Here is a 10,295-nt window from a genome sequence, read left to right on the forward strand (position 1 = left end):
TAGCTTCCAATGGCTTATGATCAGTCTGGACCAAAACAACCTTACCAAATACATATTGATGAAACTTCCTCATAGCATATAGTACAGCAAGTAACTCCTTCTCTATTAGAGCATAATTGTGTTCTGACGCTTTAAGAGCCCTAGATGCATAGGATGCTAGGGTTGTGCGATTCAAGTTCAGAAACGTCCGAATTGCCCGAATCTGGCTCGATTAGGACGTTCCCAAATCAGAAACCATCCAAATTGGGCCTCCAGCTCCCCCTAGCGGTCCGAATCGCCTAGATTCGGCGATTCGGACAGCCGAATCAATTCGGATCCGAATCGATTTGGCCGAGTTGGAGGCCAGGCAGCTGTTGCCTGATGCCTCTGTCTGCCTTCCCCCCCTTTTCTTTCCAGCCGAAAATGGCAGCAAGGTGGGGGAGGGGCAGTGAGTGGCCAACCAGACTGCCTGTAGCTTTTCAGCTCAGACATTCTGGCCACTCACTGAACAGTTTTCATTTTTAAATCCCCTTGCTTTGTACCCTGCCCAGGAGGAGGCTACTTAAAGCAAGGGGCTGCTTGTGGGAGCTCACTTGAGCTCTCTGGCTGGCTGGCTGGCTGTGCTGCTCCCAAGCTACCTGCCTGGTTGAGCGGTCTGCCTGCCTCCTGGACCCTGGACATCTTGGACCTGGCCTGGTGGACATCGGTGGAGAAGACAGCAAACACTTTGTTTTAGGGATTTTGTTTGTTTGTTTGTTTGTTTGTTTGTTTATCATACTTATATACCGCCCTCCCCGGAGGCTCAGGGCGGTTTACATCATAACAGAGAACAATACATAAAACAGTCTGTAAAACATGTATAACTGATAACTAATAATTGTAACCAAATAACAGCACAATATAACTGAATAATAATATAGTAATACAAACAGGTCCAGGGCTTATTGATGGGATTCTGAGGGGGGTGGCTTGTTGATGGAATTCTGAGAGGGGGTGGGGGGGAGCAGGGGCCCTTTGGTCGCTGTTGATTCTGTCTGATCTCGGCCAAATGCGTGGCAGAGGAGCTCCTTTTTGCAGGCCCTGCGGAACTGTTTAAACTCCATCAGGGCCCTGATCTCCTCTGGGAGCTTGTTCCACCAGGTAGGGGCCAGAACAGAGAATGTTCTGGCCCTGGTCGAGACCAGACGGACTTCTTTAGGGCCAGGGATCCTTAGCCGATTGGTGGCAGTAGAGCGCAGAGCTCTTTTGGGGGCATAGGCGGGGAGGCAATCCTTCAGGTACACTGGGCCCTGACCGCGTATGGCCTTGAAGGTAATTACCAGAACCTTTAGTCTGATCCGGAATTCAACTGGTAACCATTGCAGCTGGTGGAGAATAGGCCGGATATGAGACCTCCACTGTGTTGCTGTGAGGATCCTGGCTGCTGCATTTTGAACCAGTTTTAATTTCTGGGTCAGGGCTAAGAGCAGGCCTGCATAGAGCGAGTTACAAAAGTCCAGTCTAGTGGTGACCGTCACATGGATCACTGTGGCTAGGTGTTCCGGGGCCAGGTAGGGCGCTAGTAGTTTGGCATGGCAGAGATGGTAGAATGCCAGCTGCGCTACCTTTGTGATCTGGGCCTCCATTGTGAGGGAGACGTCCAGAATCATGCCTAGGTTCCTGGCGAAGTGAGCCGTAGAGAGCTGCACGCCATCCAGGGTAGGCAGGCGCAGTTCCTCACATGGGCCCTTCCTACCTAGCCACAGGCCCTCCGTCTTTGAAGGATTGAGCTTCAGACGACTCTGCTTGAGCCATCTCGTCACTGCGTCCAGGCAGCTGGCTAATGCTTCTGGGGGAGAGTCATGGCGGCCATCCATCAGGAGGAAGAGCTGGGTGTCATCTGCATATTGATGGCAACCCAGCCCAAACTTCCGTACCAGTTATGCAAGAGGGTGCATGAAGATGTTGAATAGGATAGGAGAGAAGACCGCTCCTTGTGGGAGTCCACAAGTAAGTTGCCGGCGGTCTGATGTTTTCTCTCCTATTGCAACCCTCTGTCCACGATCCTGGAGGAAGGAGATCAGCTATTGAAGGCCTGTCCCTTGTATTCCAGCATCAATGAGGTGGCGAGCTAGAAGCTCATGACTGACTGTGTCGAACGCCGCTGAGAGGTCTAATAATATCAGCAGTGCCGACCAGCAGTGCCGATCCAACTGGTGACGGAGGTCGTCCATAAGGGCGACTAGCGCTGTCTCTAACCCATGGCCAGGCCGGAAGCCTGACTGGGATGGGTCTAGGACTGAAGCTTCTTCCAGGTATTCCGTCAGTTGGTTTGCGACTGCCCTTTCTATCATCTTGCCCAGAAATGCTAAGTGCGAGGCGGGCCTGTAGTTGTTAGGCTCTTGTGGATTTAGAGATTTTTTTTTCAACAGTGGACGTACCACAGCCTCTTTCAAACCCTCCGGGAATTCTCCTGTTGTGAGAGATAGGTTGATTATCTCCCGGAGGGAGCCCTTTATCCTTATGCCAGCTGTTTTTAAGAGCCAGGATGGGCAAGGGTCTAGTGGGCATGTAGTTGGTCTTGTTGTCGCTAGTATCCTGTCCACTTCGGTCAGCGTGAGTTGTCTGAAGTTACTCATAGTTTTCTCCAAAGATGGCCAAGGGTCCTCTAGTTCATTTTTTGTATCTAAGGCTGGAGGGAGGTCGTGGCGGAGTGTCGAGATTTTGTCCGCAAAATGACTCGCAAATGCCTCACAGCTGATGTCCAATTGGCTACTTTGTTGCCCTTCAATCAGGGCAGTGAGGGATCGAACTACCTTAAACAATTGAGCTGGGCGTGAGTCTGCAGATGCGATGGTAGCCGAGTAAAAACTGCGTTTTACTGACTTCACCGTCATCTCATAGGCTTTCATCTGCATTCTATAAGATGTTCTCGAGGCTTCGTCATGAGTCTTCCTCCAAACTCGCTCTAGCTATCTCAGATCCCGTTTCTTGTCGCGAAGCTCCTCGGTGTACCAGGGGGCCCGCTTGAGACGGGGCCGGAGGGGGCGTCGGGGAGCTATCTCATCAATGGCAGTCAGCAGTCTGTTATGCCAGTCACTGTCCAGGCCATTGAGAGAAGTACCGGGAGGCATTGGTTCCCGCAGAGCGTTCCGGAATCCTATTGGATCCATAAGTCTCCGCGGGCGAGCTAAAATTTGCTCGGCGCCCAACTGAGGAGGCGGTGGGAGCCTTAGCCGAGCCTTTAGAGCATAGTGTTCTGACCATGGCACGGCTGTTGTTGTGACCAGATCCACATCCAAACCTACGCCGAAAATAAGGTCCAGGGTGTGACCTGCTTGATGGGCGGGGCCAACAAAAATTGCGAGAGCCCCAGTGTTGCCATGGTTGACACTAGGTCCTGTCCAGTTCTAGAGGACAGTAGCTCAGCATGGACGTTAAAGTCCCCCAGGACTAGTAGACTGGAGAATTGTAGTGTCCAGGCCGCCACCGCCTCTAGCAGGGCAGGCAGGGCATCTGGCGGTATGTTGGGCGCGCGGTACACTAGCCAGATGGCCACGCTCTCGGCTGATCCCCATCCGAGGTCAACACATTCAATGCCTGGTATTGACGGCGCAAGAAGGGTTCTAAAGGAGAAAGCCTCTCGGGTTAGGATTGCCACCCCTCCTCCCTGCCCCGCTGTCCAGGACTTATGGAGGACAGAGAACCCAGCAGGGGCTAGGTCTTTGAGGGCAACTGTTTTCCCCTCCCTGGTCCAGAACAGGTGGCCTCCCAGAACAGCTCTGTCACGGCTCTCTCAGGATGTGGCCTGAGTAGAGCAGTTGGATTTGTGGAGTTTGAGGGTGGTGGCCCAAGTGTAGGAAGGGAAAGGTGATTGGAAGCTGTTTTGATACACCTTTGGGTTGTGAAAAGTAAGTCTTCCTCTTGTTCTGTATTTGTTAGAGTGGGGGAGGCTGGGTGGGAGAGCCAGTGATGAGTCCACAGCATGGATGGAGCATCCAGATTCTCCTCTGAACTCCTCCATTTGCTTTCTGAGGCTCTCTCGGGTTAGTGCGTAGGTGCCATGAAGCTTTAAAGCTTCACTGGGGGTTTTTGGAGGGATCTCCAGGTCTCCCCTGGAGGTTGACATCCCTGAGCCACTAGTGTTCCTAGTGGTGCAGGGATATCCCCCCCCCCACAGACCAGTGCAGGGCCTCCCTCTTATCTGCAGGGGAATCAAGGTGAGAACTCAGTGGACCTTATTGGTTCTGCAGTTCTCACCTGGAGGTTGCTTTGGCTGCCAGTCAGAGGTTCCCCTGCACATGGAAGAGAAAGACCCTTCCTGGCCTGCTCTGTTTGGAGCCAATGCAAGTCAATGGAGCCATTGACTTGCATTGGAAATCCTTCCCCCGCCTTCCCCGGGAGCTGGGAGGGAGGGGTTTGCAAGTTGCACCCCTGAAACTTCTTGGGGAGCTCAGGGAGGGTCAGCAGGTAAGTTGACGATTTCGTTGTTCGGAAATCATTTTTTCCCACGCATTTGGGAGCCCCTAGGCTGGGACCCCTTGGTCCAATCTTCTTGAAACTTTCAGGGGAGTTCTGGGAGCGTCTTCCCTGAGTCCCCTGCAAGTTTCAGGACGATTGCACCAGGGGGTCCCATCCTGGGGGCTCCCAAGGAACATTCTCCATAGAAGTCTATGGGGAAACATGTTCAAACAAAAGAATCTGACACTCCATTGTAACCAATGGAGTGGATAGGGGCACCCTATTTGGGAGCCCCTAGGATTGGACCCCGTGGTCCAATCTTCTTGAAACTTTCAGGAGTCTCAGGAAGGACCATCCCTGAGCATCCCAAGACGTTTCAGGGGTGCAACATTCACCCCCTCCCCCCCAGCCCTGGGGGAAGGCAGGGGAAAGATTTCCAATGCAAGTCAATGGCTCCATTGACTTGCATTGGCCCCAAATCGTCCGAAAGGATTCGGGAGGCTTGCCAATGCAAGTCAATGGCCTCCATGACTTGCATTGGCCCTGAATCCATTTGGACAGCTCCGAATCGGTCCGAATCGGGGCCTCCCTGTACAACCCTAATACTGGCTTATCCTCTTGAAGTAAACAGGCTCCCAACCTATATTTTGAAGCATCTGGCTGAACAACCACAGGTCTTTTTAGATCAAAATATTGAAGCAGAGGTGCCTGGCCCAATTGCTGCTTAACCATTTCAAAAGCCTCTTGATGTTCAGGCATCCACTGGAATAAGACATATTTTTTAAACAGATTTCTTAGAGGGGCAGTGAGGTCTGCCTCCTTTGGGATATATTTTGACAAATATTGTTGTTGTTAGCTGCGAAGTCATGTCCGACTCATCGCGACCCCATGGACAATGATCTCCAGGCCTTCCTGTCCTCTACCATTCCCCGGAGTCCATTTAAGTTTGCACCTACTGCTTCAGTGTCTCAATCCAGCCACCTCATTCTCTGTCATCCCCTTATTCTTTTGCCCTCGATCGCTCCCAACATTAGGCTCTTCTCCAGGGAGTCCTTCCTCCTCATGAGGTAGCCAAAGTATTTGAGTTTCATCTTCAGGATCTGGCCTTCTAAGGAGGAGGCAGGGCTGATCTCCTCTAGGACTGACCGGTTTGTTCGCTTTGCAGCCCAAGGGACTTGCAAGAGTCTTCTCCAGCACCAGAGTTCAAAAGCCTCAATTCTTTGACGCTCGGCCTTCCTTATGATCCAACTTTCGCAGCCATACATTGCAACTGGAAATACCATAGCCTTGACTAAACGCACTTTTGTTGGCAGGGTGATGTCTCTGATTTTAGGATGCTGTCTAGATTTGCCATAGCTTTCCTCCCCAGGAGCAAGTGTCTTTTAATTTCTTTGCTGCAGTCCCCATCTGCAGTGATCTTGGAGCCCAGGAAAATAAAATCTGTCACTATCTCAATATCTTCCCCATCTATTTGCCAGGAATTGAGAGGGCCGGATGCCATGATCTTCGTTTTCTTGATGTTGAGTTTCAAGCCAACTTTTGCACTCTCCTCCTTCAACCGCATCAATAGGCTCTTTAGTTCCTCTTCACTTTCTGCCATTAGAATCGTATCATCTGCATATCTGAGGTTGTTGATATTTCTCCCTGCAATCTTGATCCCAACTTGTGACTCCTCTAATCCCGCCTTTTCCGCCTTTCTCATGATGTGCTCCGCATACAAACTAAATAGGCAAGGCGACAGTATACAGCCTTGCCAAGCTCCTTTCTTAATTTTGAACCAATCAGTGGTTCCATGTTCAGTTCTCACTGTTGCTTCTTGACCTGCATATAAGTTTCTCAAGAGACCAATAAGATGCTCTAGTATTCCCATCTCTTTAAGATCTTGCCACAATTTGTTGTGCTCCACACAATCAAAGGCTTTAGCATAGTCAATGAAGCAGAAGTAGATGTTCTTCTGGAACTCCCTAGCTTTCTCCATGATCCAGCATATTTTGGCAATTTGATCTCTAGTTCCTCTGCCTCTTCGAAATCCAGCCTGTACTTCTGGAAGTTCTCGGTCCACATATTGCTGGAGCCTAGCTTGTAAAATTTTGAGCATAACTTTGCATGAGAAATGAGTGCAATGGTGCGGTTGTTTGGCATTGTCCTTCATTGGGATTGTAATGTAAACTGACCTTTTCCAATCCTGTGGCCATTGTTGAGTTTTCCAAATTTGCTGGCATATTGAGTATAGCACTTTTACTGCATCATCTTTTAAGATTTTCAATAGTTCAACTGGAATGCTGTCCCCATCACTAGCTTTATTGTTGCTCAGACTTCCTAAGACCCATTTGACTTCACATTCCAGGATGTCTGTCTCCAGGTCAGTAACTACCCCATTGTGGTTAACAGGGATGTTAGGCTTGTATACTCCTTCTGTATAATTTTGCCACCTTTTAAAAAATCTCTTCTGCTTCTGTGAGATCCCGACAATTTTGGTCCCTTATCATACCCATCTTTGCATGAAATGTTATCTTCATATCTCCAATTTTCTTGAAAAGATCTCTGGTCCTCCCCATTTTATTGTTTTCTTCTATTTATTTGCACTCTTCATTTAAGAAGGCATTCTTATCTCTTCTAGCTTTTCTCTTGAATTCTGCATTCAATTGGGTGTATCTTTCTCTTTCTCCCTTGCCTTTCACTTCCCTTCTCTCCTTAGCTATTTGTAAAGCTCCCTCAGACAGCCATTTTGATTACTTGCATTTCTTTTTCTTTGGGATGGTTTTAGTTGCTACCTCTTGTACAATGTTGCGAACCTCTGTCCATAGTTCTTCAGGCACTCTGTCTATCAGATCTAATTCCTTAAATCTATTTGTCACCTCTACTGTGTATTCGTCGGGGATATGATTTAGTTCATAACTGAGTGGCCTAGTGCTTTTCCCTAGTTTCTTCAATTTAAGCCTAAATTTTGCAACAAGAAGCTGATGATCTGAACCACAGTCAGCTCCTGGTCTTGTTTTTACTGACTGTATAGAACTTTTCCATCTTTGGCTGCAGAGCACATAGTCAATCTGATTTCTGTGTTGACCGTCTGGTGATATCCATGTGTAGAGTCGTCTCTTGGGTTGTTGGAAAAGAGTGTTTGCTATGACCATTGTATTCTCTTTACAGAATTCTACCAGCCTTTGCCCTGCTTCATTTTGTACTCCAAGGCCAAACTTGCCTGTTATCCTGGTTATCTTTTGGCTTCCTACTTTAGCATTCCAATCCCCCATGATGATAAGCACATCATTTTTTGGCATTGCTTCTAGAAGATGTTGTAGGGCTTCGTAGAACTGGTCAACTTCATCCTCTTCAGCAGCAGTGGTTGGGGCATAGACCTGGATTACTGTGATGTTGAATGGTTTGCCTTGGATTCGAACTGAGATCATTCTGTCATTTTGGGGATTGTAGGGCTTCATAAAAGTAAAGGTAAAGGTATCCCCTGTGCATCGGACTGTCTTTTCGCCACCAGTTACCTCCACAACTGAGCGTCCATTCGGCTTTGGACCAGTCGCTTCATTCATTCTGGCACTACTTGTACTAGCCGTCTGCTCATCCCCAGTAGCATATTGGACACCTTCCGACCTGAGGGGTTCATCTTCCAGCGTCATATCGTTATGCCTATTGGAACTGTCCATAGAGTTTTCATGGCAAAGATACTGGAGTGGTTTGCCATTTCCTTCTCCAGTGGATCACCTTTTGTCAGAGCTCTCAGCTATGACCTGTCCACCTTGGGTGGCCCTGCACGGCATAGCTCATAGCTTCACTGAACTACGCAAGCCCCCTTGCCATGGCAAGGCAGCGATCCTTGAAGGGGGCATGGCATATTAAATGTACGTAAGTGTGATGATGATTCATCCAGTTTCACTTGCCAATAACCATCTTTTTCATCTACAATTGTAAAAACTTTCATTCCTGCCAACTGACTCAGCACGTCATCTCTCATAGGGATGGTGTAATGCTGCCTACGAATTGCTTTATTCAGGTCACGGATATCGAAACATATATGCAACTTCCCTTTTTTTCCTGTGATGACCAAACTATTTACCCACTCTGTAGGCCCATCAACTTTAGATATCACACCTACCCTTTCCATTTATTCTAATGTCTCCTTAAGTCTATCCAATATTGCAAAATGTATCTTTCTCCATGCTTGAATCATTGGTGGAACTGTTGGATCAACATGTATATGATGGGAACCTTCAAACTCCCCAAGACCTTCAAAAACATCAGAATACATTGTAAACAAGTGTTCACATGACCACGATTCAATTGGGTTTACAACACCTACACAAGGAACCAAGTCTCACAAGCCACCTGACCTAACAATGGAAGAGTTGATTTGTCTGTTACATAAAGCAATAATTCAGCTTCCTGTTTTATGGTATGAACTACAAGGACAATAGTGCCCAAAGGTTTTATCTTTGTTCCATCATAAGCCACTAGAGTTGTATCACTTTTAGTTAATGTTTTCTGAACTGGCAAGTCATTATATACTTTTTATGGCAGAACATTTGCTTCAGCCCCAGTATCTAACTTAAACTTTACTGTACGTCCTCTTATCGTTACATCTGCATACCATCCAGGGGCTTGAAATGTATCCAGTTCACCAGTAGTATGGGACAACACTCCTATAAATAAACTATGTAAATCCAAATTATGAACATGATATTTTTGTTGTCCTTTGCCATGCCCTATTGATGTTACAGTACATAGTCTTGCAAAATGTTTTTTTCTTCCACACTTGTGACAAATTTTCCCATATGCTGGACACCTTTGAGTCTTATGCACCATCCCACACTGAAAACATTCCTTATCCCTTCCATTGTCATGTCTCCACTCAGCGTGTGGTCTTCTAGTTCCAAGCATTTGTACTGGAACCTCATCATGTTCCTCCTTTATCACTGTTGCCTCATGCAGTTGTTTAGAAACATTTGCAATAGTTTCAGTTGACTTGCTGTTGCTTCAGGCGCCTGGCATATCTCAATTGCTTCCTCAAGGTTAAGGCTAGGTTCCTTTAACAGCCTTTCTTTCAGTCTCTCGATTGCACTGAAAACAATTTTCTCTCTAACCATCTCCTTAAAAGCAGACCCCAATTCACCATTATTAGCTTTTAATTTAAGCTCAGTTACAAAGTGCTCCAGAGTCTCTCCTTGTCTCCACAAGACCCATTATGCACGGGGGTTTTAGCGCACATTCAGGGTGGAATGGCGGCGACTAAAATCACGGATAACGCACGGAGCCGGCTGCAACCGGCTGCAGCTTCGGTGCATGCCGCCGAAAAAGCCGCGTCAGTGAAACACGGAAGAAAGCGCAGCTTCCGGGTAACCGGGGCGCAACCAGAAGCGGCGCCCGGATCGCCGCGTGCATAATCGGCTACTCTGGATTTTGCCACCGTCGCGCCCCGCCCCGTGCATAACCGGTGTGCGTCGCGTCTTCCCCCTCCGCGTTTTCCATGTGACCCGAAATCGCCGTTTCGGCGGCCGTGCATAATGGGCCCAAATGATTCCAGAAAGAATAACGTTCTAATAACACATTCTTTCGTGGAGTGCAATATTTCTTAAACTCTTCAAGGACTTCTTCTACATCCTCTGGCTCTCCACCAGAAAAAAACAAAAGTATTATAAATTAACAAAGCTTCATCGCCCACACAATTCAACGAAACAGCCACTTGCTGCTGATTTGAAACATTATCAATTCCAGCTGCAGTCAAATATAGTCGAAAAGTTTGTTCCCAGCATTTCCAGTTCTCAACCAAATTACCTTGCAAAACAAGCGGACGTGGGGGTCGGAAAAAATCCATACTTCTGACACCCTGTAATGTCTCTGCTGGCCCAAGAACCAACGTCCAGATT

Source organism: Paroedura picta, chromosome 5 (genome assembly GCF_049243985.1).
Source record: "Paroedura picta isolate Pp20150507F chromosome 5, Ppicta_v3.0, whole genome shotgun sequence".
NCBI classification, from domain to species: Eukaryota; Metazoa; Chordata; class Lepidosauria; order Squamata; family Gekkonidae; genus Paroedura; species Paroedura picta.